Below are 13,956 nucleotides of genomic sequence, written 5' to 3'. Positions count from 1 at the left end.
GCAGAGGGGTTGTTATGAGAGTGGTGATACTAGACACATGAAGAGAAATTATCCCAGACTTGGGAGGGATGGATGTTACACCCTGTGTGTCCCAAGGTGACGTAATGAATATGAGACTTGTTAATCATGATTTAAATAATTTTGAAGTCATAATATGGATATATATGATGCTTTGATAGAAAATATGAAGTTTGGAAAAAAATCGGATTAAAGTTGCGAAAACACTGACTAAGGATTTGCCATGTAACATAGCTTTTTGAGAAATATATTTCATGTGCTATATGAGGTCTTTTTGGGATATATTATATACCAAATTGAATTTCTTGGAATGTAGTTTCCAATGCACTTAACCGTTCATTCATACAACACCCGGATAAAAAGTTATAAGCATTGGAAGAATAGCCAATCATAGGGTGCCAAGTAGCACCTTTTTGACTTTTAAATAAATGAGATTTTTGCATCCCATATCGTCTCTTTCTCCATCTTTCCAGATATCTCGCCCAAATAACACCCCTAACCTTAACCTTAAGCTCTCTACAAGATCTTCAAACAAGACTATCATCCCGGACACGAAATCAAGAAGCGATAACATTAAAACAATCCCTACGACGTAAGTATCGCTATACCGCCTCTCTTTTTCTTTGTAGTTTGAGTTTTGGAATGTATTTAATAGTTAATAAAATTCCTAATTTCAGTATTTAAGTGCTTAAATATCAAGGAATATTGATAAATTCGTTTCCTAATAATTAGAACTCACGGGACAGTGATCGAAAGCCGTGAGTTCGAGTTATTTGACTTGTAGTGGACTGTTTTGTGGGCTGTTTCGTGTTGCCTTTGGGCTGTATATTTTTCTACTATTTAATGGAGTTTTGGAGGACAAATGGTGTGGAGAATCACCACACAATTACAGAATGGTGGTCTGGTCATTCGTCATTACATTTTGTTCGGTTGTTTGACATTACTTTGGTCGTCGTTTTATGTATGAAGTGATTAGGGTGTGTGGGTTATTTTGTGGTATATTGTGATGGAGATAAGGTTGGAAAATGATGATTACATGTTGTTATTGTTGTGTTCTTGTTGTTGTTGGTATATGGTATTGGAGGAGGGCCTAGTTACAGGGGAGATGCTGCCCAAATTTACGTAAACGAGCTACTAGTTTAAGTTGCGGACTTAGCCTTTACTGAGCACCGATTTTGAATCTCCTTATGATGTGGTAGATTGGGTTGAGTTGTTTGAAGAATTTCTTGGAAGGTATTAAGGACTCAATGGAGTTAAGGTATGGTGAAGTTATCCCTTCTTTCCTTTTGGCATGATCCGAACGATACAAACGAAACGAGCAAATACGCAACTTTTATAAATGACTCAATTCATAGAAATACTAGGGATGTCTATATTCTTGATTCCCCATGTGTCTTATTATTCTATCATCTGTTTATGGGTCTCAGAAAAATACGCAAGTTGATAAAGTTTATTTCATGATATTAATCAAAGGCATAGTGGTCTTATGACATTCCGAAAGATTTTATTGACGTACTTCTCATGCATTGCATTCATTTATACATGTACATTGACCCATGACCAGATGGCGTTATATACGCATATATATGTATATATATGTATATGGGATATGGCAAAAGGTTAAGGCGTTATATACGCACCACCACCTGATCAGCTGGTATACGTTGATGATTTGGCCGCAGTGGCCGAGATGATATGATGGAATGCCCTCAGAGGCTTGATGATGTTATGAACGTATATACCTATGCATGGTATGACATTTATACGCATATGCATTACATTATAATATTAAATGATTCACAGAGCTATTCAGACTTACATGTCGAGTCTTTTACTCCATGTTTCTCTCATGTCTATGATTTACTGATTTTCATTCCTTACATACTCAGTACATTATTTGTACTGACGTCCCTTTTTCTCGGGGACGTTGTTTTTCATGCCCGCTGGTACCGATAGACAAGTTGAGAGTTCTCCTAGTAGGCTATCAGCTCAGCAGAAGATGTTTGTGCACTCCACTTGCTCCGGAGTTGCCTATTTGGTCAGTATGATTTGAATATGCATTGATTGGTATGGCGGGCCTCTGTCCCGACCTTTATGATATTTATGTACTCTTAGAGGCTTGCAGACAGATTTCATGTGTACGGATACCGGTATGGCCTTATAGGCCAGTACGTCATATGTATAAGTCGGTATATCAAGTTGGGTCACCCTATATTGAGTATTTCCTCATGTTTTATTCTATTTATCTCATGACAGCCTCTCTGGCTCATTTACCTATGATATTATGATATGAAAGATATGTTACGTTGGTACTCGGTTGAGTAAGGTACCGGGTGCCCATCGCAGCCCATCGGTTTGGGTCGTGATAGAAGTTGTATCAGAGCAGTTCTGTCCTAGGGAGTCTACAAGCCGTGTCTAGTAGAGTCTTATTTATGGGTGTGTTGTGAACCACACTTATAAGCAAGAGGCTACAGGGCATTTAGGACTGTCACTCTTTCTTCTTACTCTAGATCGTGTGGTAAAGCTCAGTTGTAAGAAATTCAAATTCCTAAATTCTATTTTATTTGTTATACAACGACATCTACATCCCGAAAGACAGTTGAAAAGAGATTGAATATGGCTGTGGAAGAGTAGAGTAAGAGGAACTCGATTTTGCGTCATGCTTATGATGAGTAATTGTAAGGCCTTCAGTAGATTATGTGTGTACTACGACTTGTGAGCTTCTTGATAAGGAGCCCTGAGGCATGAATATCTATCTACTCCTATGGTAAAAAGCAACGAGAGAATTAGAAGGAAGATATAAGTTTCAACAAGTAAACGAAGCTAGGTGAAGAAGGATACGAGGTACATAGTTAGTGAAGATTATCTGTATTTACAATTCAGGCAGAGAAATATAAGCATTTTGAGTTACTTTCAACAATAACAAAGATATATTCATTTGACAACGCCCATTTCAGTTATGCCCTGTGGGAGCTAACAGATATACTTAAAGAGAAGGATGTGATATACGCATCCAACTGGGGTTAGAGTAACCCAAAATTGTGGATGGATTGTTATCATTATCTTACATTTCTGAGGGATATTGCAAACATGGTAATGGTTCTTCTTGTGAGACACCCAGATGGTGCACTCTAGAATAGTACAATCAGATATAAATACTAGAATGTTCAGAAATTTCAGAAAATTGGAATTGGAATCCTAGAAGGGATAAATATTTACCTTTGTATGGCTCTCGTCCCTAGTAAAAAGAGAGTGTTAGCTGACTCGAAGAGCCAGTGAGTTGAATCAAGGGGGGCTAAAAGTGAAAGAATGTTTTGAAGAAGTTTTTATAATAAGGTGATAGACAGAAATATTAGCAGGAGAATAAAAATAAAGTAAATAAAGCATTATGAGTAAGATGTGATAAATGGATGATAACAGTAAATCAAAACATGACAAGACTACAGATTCTATAGTCAAGTGAAGAAAAAGACAAGAATTTACAAGCCTTGAGACAATAAAAGAGTATAAGCCATAAAGTCATGTCCCCATTTCGAGAAATGAGTTGGTGACTCATACATGATTACCAAAAGGAAAAGTTAGACCCCCAGAGTAATAAAAATTAGTATGGGCTAGTGAATAAGATAAACTGAACATGAATTCGAGACCGAAGGATTTGATAATAGTTGACATTGTGAGAATTTCAAAGATCGCGTTCCGGGCGATAATTGAATGGACAACAAAAGAATAACTTTTAAAGGCCATTCAGGAAGACGTTTCCATAAAACAAGCGCTTTGAGGAGAGTTAAGCTTAAGGGACTAAGTGTGCGAGTTACACTAGGTGTCACCTTTGTGTGTAAGAAATTAAAATCCCTGGTACAGAAGGGTTAACGCAAAGCAAGTAAGAGTCCGTGAATATGTGAAAAGATGCCAAATATGAAGAGGTGGAAATTTATAGGTAAATCTTCATAGCAATAAATGTTAGTACTCCCCTAAAGGGGGGAAGATGGTGTGATATGGTATTAAGTCGGAGTTATGTGGTTAAGGTAATTATGGAATTAGTAAAGGAAGAATGTGGTAGAAAGGCAAAAGGAATGAGATTGCATTTATTCAGATCCTACGGATATGATACGACTCCAGAACATTATGTAAGCATGACGACGGGGAGAGGCAAAAAGGGTTCCATCACTAGATGTTATTGATAAATTAAATGCAAATGAACACGGGATACATAAGGAGCCAGTGTGCGGGGTAAGTTAAGACAAAGGATATAACCCAAGAGAGATTACGCAGAATATAGATATGAGAATGGACTAACGTGTAGTTAGTAGTTGATTCAGGAAGAACCTAGCCATTGCTAAACAAGAGGATACAAACAAATCAGTAGGTTGTGCAAGATAAACATAGCGAAACCCAGCATAGGGAATTCAGTCTCACAAATATGATGACATCATAATCCTTGAGAAATATTCAGATAGGAGTTGGGATTGTTAAAGGTACCGTATAAGTGTTACAAAAAAATGGTGCCACTAAGAAGACAGTCCAAAACTTTCAGTTCAGAATCAACCTTACGAGCACAAGGGCGCAGAGGTAAGTAATTAAGGATAATTATAGGCGAGTAAGAACGTCAATAATTCTTTCGAGTATACAATGTAATAAGATCGCAGCCTTACAGGAGTCAAAGGGTCCCCCTAAGTCTACAAAGAAAGACTAGCTGAGGAAATAAGGAAGAAGGCTTCAACTTAAGCATAGTGACATAAAGAAGAAATGATCTTGTAACAAAAGTCTCACTACAACATTGTATGCACTCCATAAGAAAGTGGCACCTATAGTGGCTAATGAACGAAAAAAAAAATCGAAAGATGATATTTAAGATCATATGAGTTACAGGAAATTTCAGTATTTTTGGGCAATGAGATAAGCCATTTATTCAGGCAACAAGTGGCAGAACGACCATGAAAAATAATTGCTTATGTTTAAAGACAACTAAGAAAGCACGAGAAGAATTATCCTACCCACGATTTAGAGTTAGCCACGGTGATTCATACACTAAAGATGTGGAGACACTATTTGTATGGCATTCATGTTGATATCTATACGGATCATAAGCGCCTTTAATATAGTTTCAATCAAATGGAATTGAATTTACGCCAAAGGAGATAGTTGGAGCTACTGAAAGACTATGGCGTTGATATTTTATACCATCCGGGAAAGGCGAATGTAGTAGCCGATGCCCTCAGCCGTAGATCTAAGGGTAGCCTGTCATATTTACAGCCAGAGAAGTGTGGGATAGCCCATGAGATGCATCAACTATCTAGTCTTGGAGTTCGATTACTAGACTCAGGTGATACCAGAGTTACTATTTCAGGAAACGACAACATCCTCTTTAGTAACTGAAGTGAAGGAACGCCAGTATGAGGATCCTGTGCTAGCTCATAACAGAGATACATCCCCTCAAAAGAATAATACACTATTTGATATTACATGAGATGGAGTCCTCAGATATCGAGGTCGATTATGTGTTCTAATTTGGCAGGGTTGCGTCAGCATGTTATGGGAGAATCTCACTATTCTTGTTATTCTATTCATGTAGGAGCGACGAAGATGTATCATGATATCAGGGGAATATACTGGTGGGACGGAATGAAGAAGGATATAGTAGAGTTTGTTGCTCAATGTCCTAATTGTCAGCAGGTTAAGATTGAGCATCAGAAACCCTGTGGATTATTATAGGCTATAACTTGGAAATGGGAAGTGATTAATATGGATTTCATCATAGGCTTACCTTGTACCCAATACAAGTTCGATGCTATATGGGTTATTGTCGATAGACTTACAAAAGCAACCCATTTTCTGTTTGTTAGGACTACTTACTCAGCAGAGGATTATGCAAGGCTTTACATTAGGGAGATAGTACGACTTCATGGTGTCCCTATATCTATTATCTCAGATAGAGGTGCTCAGTTTACACCTAATTTCTGGAGGTCCTTCCAAAAAGGATTGGGGACTCAGGCAAGTATTAGTACATCATTTCATCCCCAGACAGATGGTCAGGCTGAACGTACTATTCAGACATTGGAGGATATGCTATGGGCTTGTGTGATGGACTTCAGGAGTAGCTGGGATGATCATCTTCCACCTATTGAGTTTGCATATAATAATAGTTATCATTCCAGCATTCAGATGGCTCCATACGAAGCTCTTTATGGATGAAAGTGTAGGTCTCCTATAGGATGGTTCAAGATTGGGGAAACTAAGTTAGTAGGACCAGAGTTGGTACAACATGCAGTTGAGAAGATTAAGCTTATAAGGGAAAGGCTATTAGCAGCACAGAGTCGTCAGAAGTCCTATGCAAATAATCGACGACGAGACTTGGAGTTTCAGGTAGATGACTGGGTATTCCTAAAGGTATCACCGATGAAAGGCGTTATGAGATTCAGTAAGAAAGGAAATCTTAGCCCTCGGTACATTGGACCTTATAAGATTATGCGCAGAGTAGGCAGAGTAGCATATGAATTAGACTTGCCTTCCAAATTGGAGTCTGTACATCTAATATTTCATGTTTCTATGCTCCGTAGGTGTATTGGATATCCCTCTAAAGTCATTCCAGTTGATGATGTTCAGGTTACAGAGCAACTATTATATGAGGAAGCTCCCATTGCTATACTAGATAGACAAGTTCGGAGATTAAGAACTAAGGATGTAGCTTCTGTTAAAGTACTTTGGATTAACAATAATGTGGAGGAGATGACTTGGGAAGCTGAAGAAGAAATGAAGACTAGGTATCCTCACTTGTGTCCACTTCCAGAGGAGGATTAGACTGAGACATCACAACCTTTAGATACGTATATGGTACTTGATTCTTATGTTAGTTATTGTTATTGGTCGTGTGAGGCTATTGGGGTTATTGATGATTGTGGCCCCGTGTGGCTTCGTATTGTTGGGTTTTTTGTGTGACAAGTTGGTAGTAGTACCGTTACAGAGGAGACTCTGCCAAAATTTCTATAGATTTCTGGGAGTTTAACATTCGAGGATGAATGTTTTTAAGGTGGGAAGATTGTTACACCCTGTGCGTCCCAAGGTGGCGTAATGAATATGAGATTTTTTAATCATAATTTAAATGATTTTAAAGTCATAATATGGATATATATGATGCTTTGATAGAAAATATGAAGTTTGGAAAAAAACCGGATTAAAGTTGCGGAAACACCGACTAAGGATTTGCCATGTAACATAGCTTTTTGAGAAATATATTTCATGTGCTATATGAGGTCTTTTTGGGACATATTATATACCAAATTGAAGATCTTGGAATGTAGTTTCCAATGCACTTAACCATTTATTCATACAACACCCGGATAAAAAGTTATAAGCATTGAAAGAAGAGCCAATCATAAGGTGCCAAGTAGCACCTTTTTGACTTTTTAATAAATGAGATTTTTGCATCCCATCTCGTCTCTTTCTCCATATTTCCAGAGAGCTCGCCCAAATAACACCCATAACCTTACCCTTAATCTCTCTACAAGATCTTCAAACAAGACTATCATCCCGGGCACGAAATCAAGAAGCGATAACATTAAAACGATCCCTACGATGTAAGTATCGCTATATCGCTTCTCTTTTTCTTTGTAGTTTGAGTTTTGGAATGTATTTAGCAGTTAATAAAATTCCTAATTTCTGTATTTAAGTGCTTAAATATCAAGGAATATTGATAAATTCGTTTCCTAATAATTAGAACTCACGGGACGGTGATCGGAAGCCGTGAGTTCGAGTTATTTGACTTGTAGTGGATTATTTTGTGGGCTGTTTCGTGTTGCCTTTGGGCTATATATTTTTCTACTATTTAATGTAGTTTTGGAGGATAAATTGTATGTAGAAACACCACATAATGACAGAATAGTGGTCTGGTCATTCGTCGTTACATTTTGTTCGGTTGTTTGACACTACTTTAGTTGTCGCTTTATGTATGAAGTGATTAGGGTGTGTGGGTTGTTTTGTGGTATATTGTGATGGAGATAAGGTTGGAAAATGATGATTACATGTTGTTATTGTTGTGTTCTTGTTGTTGTTGTTGGTATATGGTATTGGAGGAGGGCCTAGTTACAGGGGAGATGCTGCCCAAATTTACGTAAACGAGCTACTAGTTTAAGTTGCGGACTTAGCCTTTACTCAGCACTGATTTTGAATCTCCTTATGATGTGGTAGATTGGGTTGAGTTGTTTGAAGAATTTCTTGGAAGGTATTAAGGACTCAATGGAATTAAGGTATGGTAAAGTTATCCCTTCTTTCCTTTTGGTATGATCCGAACGATACAAACAAAACGAGCAAATACGCAACTTTCATAAATGACTATATTCATAGAAATACTGGGGATGCATATATTCTTGATTCCCCATGTGTCTTATTATTCTATCATCTATTTATGGGTCTCAGAAAAATACGCAAGTTGATAAAGTTTATTTCATGATATTAATCAAAGGCATAGTGGTCTTATGACATTCCAAAAAATTTTATTGACGTATTTCTCATGCATTGCATTCATTTATACATGTACATTGACCCATGACCAGATGGAGTTATATACGCATATATATGTATATATATTTATATGGGATATGGGAAAAGGTTAACGCATTATATACGCACCACCACCTGATCAGCTGGTATACGTTGATGATTTGGCCGCAGTGGCCGAGATGATATGATGGGATGCCCTCAGAGGCTTGATGATATTATGAACGCATATACCTATGCATGGTATGACATTTATACGCATATGCATGATATTATAATATTAAATGATTCACAGAGCTATTCAGACTTACATGTCGAGTCTTTTACTCCATGTTTCTCTCATGTCTATGATTTACTGATTTTTATTCCTTACATACTCGGTACATTATTTTTACTGACGTCCCTTTTGCCTGGGGACTCTGCGTTTCATGCCTGCTGGTCCCGATAGACAGGTTGAGAGTTCTCCTAGTAGGCTATCAGCTCAGCAGAAGGTTTTTGTGCACTCCACTTGCTTCGCAGTTGCCTATTTGGTCAGTATGATTTGAATATGCATTGATTGGTATGGCGGGGCTCTGTCCGGACCTTTATGATATTTATGTACTCTTAGAGGCTTGTAGACATATATCATGTATTCGGATACTGGTATGGTCTTATAGGCCAGTACGTCATATGCATAAGTCGGTATATCAAGTTGGGTCACCCTATATTGAGTATTTCCTCATGTTTTATTCTACTTATCTCATGATAGACTCTCTAGCTCATTTACCTATGATAGTATGATATGAAAGATATGTTACGTTGGTACTCGGTTGAGTAAGGTACCAGGTGCCCGTTGCGGCCCATTCTCCCTTTGTGAAATTAAAAGTTTGTACTATTGTATTGATAGGGAGTCATGCCTGTTAGGCTTATTTGATAATTCTTTGATGTGTTTCTGTGCATATTTAGTCATATTCTTGCTGTAAATATTGAGTTTTAGCCTATAAGGTGAGTCTCCAGGTGGCATAAAAATGTGACTCGTTAATTCAGGTAAATAATTATGAGGTCTTCATGCCTCGTGTCTTTTTGTTTGTAAAATGGAGGTTTGAAACGAGATTTTATTTAACATGAGGTTAATTGGCGATGTTGTAATCGATTATGAACAACTATTAAGACCAGAGATGTGGTTATGGGCATACATATGATGTATTTCATGTCCAAATATCATTATGATAATGCAGTGCTTGTAATGTTGAGATTAATATTATTGATATATACATTGTGGTGCTTTGTTGAGTTGTGGATGTGTTGTTAGGAGTTGATTTGGTGTTACTCTGGCAGGTGGATAGGCCCAATTATAGGGGAGACTCTGCCAAAATGTTTGAAAAATTTGGGAGATTGGGAGATTGAGATGTGCGAAAGAAGAGATTAGTTATGTTATCTGTTTGAAGGCGGACTCTACTTCTCATTTGAGGATGAATGATCCTAAGTGGGGGAGAATGTAACACCTCGAAAAATTTCGAAGTACTTCAGCGCTATTAAGAAAGTTGATGTGTGCGTAGGCATGAGTTGCTATATCCAGTTGAGACTAATATCGTGCGTTAATGTGAAAATCAGACTTTTTGAAAATGTTTGGGGTGTAAGAAATTTGGTCTTAAACTTTACAAATATGGATAAAAGGAATAATCTCAATTGAGATGGTGTTGTCGGGCTTATGTCGAATGCGGCAACGTGGAATCAACCGCAAGTATATGTGTAAAAGTAAAATCATTAATTTGGTAACCTCATAATAAGTCTTAGCACGTTCGAGGACAACGTTTGTTTAACAGGTAGATAATGTAATGACCCGACTTGTTGTTTTGAACATTTACACTCCTTCCAACTATTTGAAGTCTTGAATAGCTTCATATGATGTATAATGACGTGTGTGAATCATCGGTTTTGATTTTCAGGTGTTTCAGGATTAGTTCGGAAGAATAAATTTCATGTTAGAAGCCTTAAGTTGAAAGAGTTGACTTTTGAGCAAATAACTCCGGAATGAAATTTTGATGATGTTAATAGCTCCGTATGGTGATTTCGGACTTAGGCGTATGTCCGAATTTGTATTTGGAAGTCCGTAGGACAATTCGACACATTTTGGCGAAAGTTGGAAAATATAAGATTTTGGAAAGTTCGACCGAAGGTTGAAATTTTGATAACGAGGTCCGATTTCGATTCCAGAAATTTGAATAGCTCCACAACGTCATTTATGGCTTGTGCACAAAATTTGAAGTCATTCCGGATTGATTTGATATGTTTCGGCGCAAAATATAGAAGTTGAAAGATTTGAAAACTCATAATTCGATTCGAGACGCGATTTGTAATTTTGGCATTGTTTGACGCGATTTGAAGCCTCCACTAAGTTTTCATTGTATTTTGGGACGTGTTGGTATAATTGGTTGGGGTCCCGAGGGCCTCGGGTGAATTTCGGATGGTTAACAGATCAATTTGGACTTGAAGAAGACTATTGGAATTTTGGACTTGCTGGTGTGATCACTTCTGCGGAATCTTGATCGCCGAAGCGACCTCGTAGAGGCGAGGTGCTCATCGCAAAAGCGAACTTAAAGGCTGCTGGGGGACTTCGCATGAGCGGAACAATTCCACGCTTCGGCGGCTTCGCAGAAGCGACTCAATGGTCGCAGAAGCGGCTTCAGGCGCAGATGCGGTCAATGGCCACGCACCTGCGATGGCGCAGAAGCGAATTTATTTCCGCAGGTGCGAGAGTGCGAGTGGACTATGGACTTCACAGATGCGCATTTGCCGTCGCAAAAGCGAGTCCACAGATGTGATATTTTGTCCGCAGAAGCTGAATCTGGGTAGAACATTTAGGACCAAAAATGGTCATTTCGCCATTTTCGTTTTGGATTCTTGGAGCTCGGATTTAGGCAATTCTGGATGGATTTTTCACAAACTTGGTTGGGGTAAGTGTTCTATATCCTAAAATGATTATATTTCATGAATCTATGGTTATATTCATCATTTATTTCGGATTTAAATGGAAGAAATCAAGATTTTTGTAAAACTTTTCAAAAACGAAAATTAAAGATTTGGAGGATGATTTGTTATTGGAATTCGATAAAATTGATATGGTTGAACTCGTATCGGAATGGGTGTTCGGATTTCATAAAAATTATGTCGGTTCCAAGAGGCGGGCCCCACATTGACTTGTTGAAATGAATTTTTAAGTCGACGTATTATTATCCGGAATTATTCCCGATGAATTTTAATGAAGTTATACAATTAATTTGGATAGATTTGAGCGGTCCGGAGGTCAATTCAAGAAAGAAGGAGATTTTAAAATATTGGCATAACTTCAAAAAGGTAAGTATCTTGCCTAACCTTGAGTGGGGGAATTACCCCTTAGGCATAGTCTTATGTGAAAATTGTGTGATTGGAAGCCGTGTACGCGAGGTGACGAGTACGTTCTCGGGTTTTTATGTGCAAATTTTATTGGTTTAAAGTCTTAGACATTTTTATGTATTAAATTGGATAATTGTTAGCATTTACTAAAATATTGAATTGTCACGCCTCATTCCCTATTTGTCAAATTTATTTTATATGATAATTTGGTGTTATTGTCACTTGGATTTTATGTGAAATCCGTATGTTTGTTGATTTGATATTTTTATTGGAATTAAATTCATGATGGGATCCTTATCTGCAAATATTTATTAAATAAGTTTAAATTGAGGCGTTAATATACTTATCAAAAATTTGGATTTAAGAAGGTGTTGTCCTATACTGAGTTATTTTTCCATCTCTGTTGTTGTTTTTGAGATTTTAAATACGTTGTGTGGAGCATTGGGCTATTTGTTGAGAAATTTATTGATTCTACTACATATTTGAAATTTGGTTGAGGTTAGTGGCAAATTGTGATATGAATTGTTGTATTGTGTTGTGGTTTAAATACTCTCCTTGATGTTATTTATGCTTCCTATCTTGCTTGTTAATGATATACATGTGCTTGGTAAGGAAGAGTGTAAAGCACGAAGGGTGATGCCGTGTCATTTGAGAGTGTAAAGCACGAAGAGTGATGCTATACCATTTGAGTTATATTATCATGTGAGGGAGAGTGTAAAGCACGAAGGATGATGCCGTGCCATTTGAGAGTGTAAAACACGAAGGGTGATACCGCGCCATTGAGAGAGTAAAAGCACGAAGGGTGATGCCGTGCCATTTCATTTATATTATCAGGAAAGGATGAGAGTAAAAACACGAAGGGTGATGTCGTGCCATTATTTTTATATTATTATATATTCATGGCACGAAGGGTGTTTCCGTGCAGGCGAGGACGAGAGACATACATTATATTGTGATATCGTTTCATTGTGTATACATTCATGCCTTTATCTTGAGATATTATTGTGCACCTATGTTTTCTATATGACTTGTAGTCGTTGTTGCTTACTGTGTGCCTCCCACTTTATTTCTTTTATTGTTATTGACTTTTCTCCCACCTAGTTGGTATTGTTATATGTATGCACGGTGAGAAAGAGATAAATGCACGAAAGGTGTTGCCGTGATAATTGATTTGATCTACATATATATATCGGGTGAGAATGAGACAAGTGCACGAAGGTATTACCGTGCCATTCGATGTGATATGTTGAATATATTTCTCATACCAGGAAAGTTAAATGAGGTGTCACGTGGTAACTTTTACTTGAAAGAATTATATTCGAAATGTATTTACTTGAAAGAATTATATTCGAAAGATATTATGTTTGCAAGATATTTACTTGAAAGAATTATATTTGAAAGATATCTACTTGAAAGAATTATATTTGAAAGATATTTACTTAAAAGAATTATATTCGAAAGATATTTATTTGAAAGAATTATAATGGAAAGATATTTATTTGGAGGAAGTATATTCGAAATATATTTATTGGAAAGGATTATATTCTAGAGACTTTTACTGAAAATCTTATAAATAAAAGATGTATATTTTGAAGAACTTGATTGATTGGCTGTACCTGTGTTTATTATTCGTTTGAGCAATATTTATGGTGTTTCTGTTGCCTTGCTGTTTAAACCACTAGTTGATTGGTATTGCTATCACTGCTATTTATTTTCTATTATTTTTGTATGCTATATTGCACAGGTTATTTGACTAGTGAGTGTCTTGACTGTACCTCGTCACTACTCCACTGAGGTTAGTCTTGATACTTACTGGGTACCGACTGTGGTGTACTCATACTATACTTTTGCACATTTTTGTGTAGAGTCAGGTGTTGGAGATATTGGATTCGGACAGAGATTAGAGTATGATAGCAAAGATTCAAGCTAGGATTGCTTGGTCGTCGCAGTCCCTTGGAGTCTTTCCATTTTATTGTACTGTTTATTTCTTATTCGAACAATATTGTATATTAGACCCTCGAGATAATTTCATGTATTCAGTTAGAGTTTGTGACTCGGTATTACCAGTCT

This window comes from Nicotiana tabacum, chromosome 4 (genome assembly GCF_000715075.1).
Source record: "Nicotiana tabacum cultivar K326 chromosome 4, ASM71507v2, whole genome shotgun sequence".
Taxonomy (NCBI): Eukaryota; Viridiplantae; Streptophyta; class Magnoliopsida; order Solanales; family Solanaceae; genus Nicotiana; species Nicotiana tabacum.
This window is presented reverse-complemented; position numbering follows the sequence as displayed.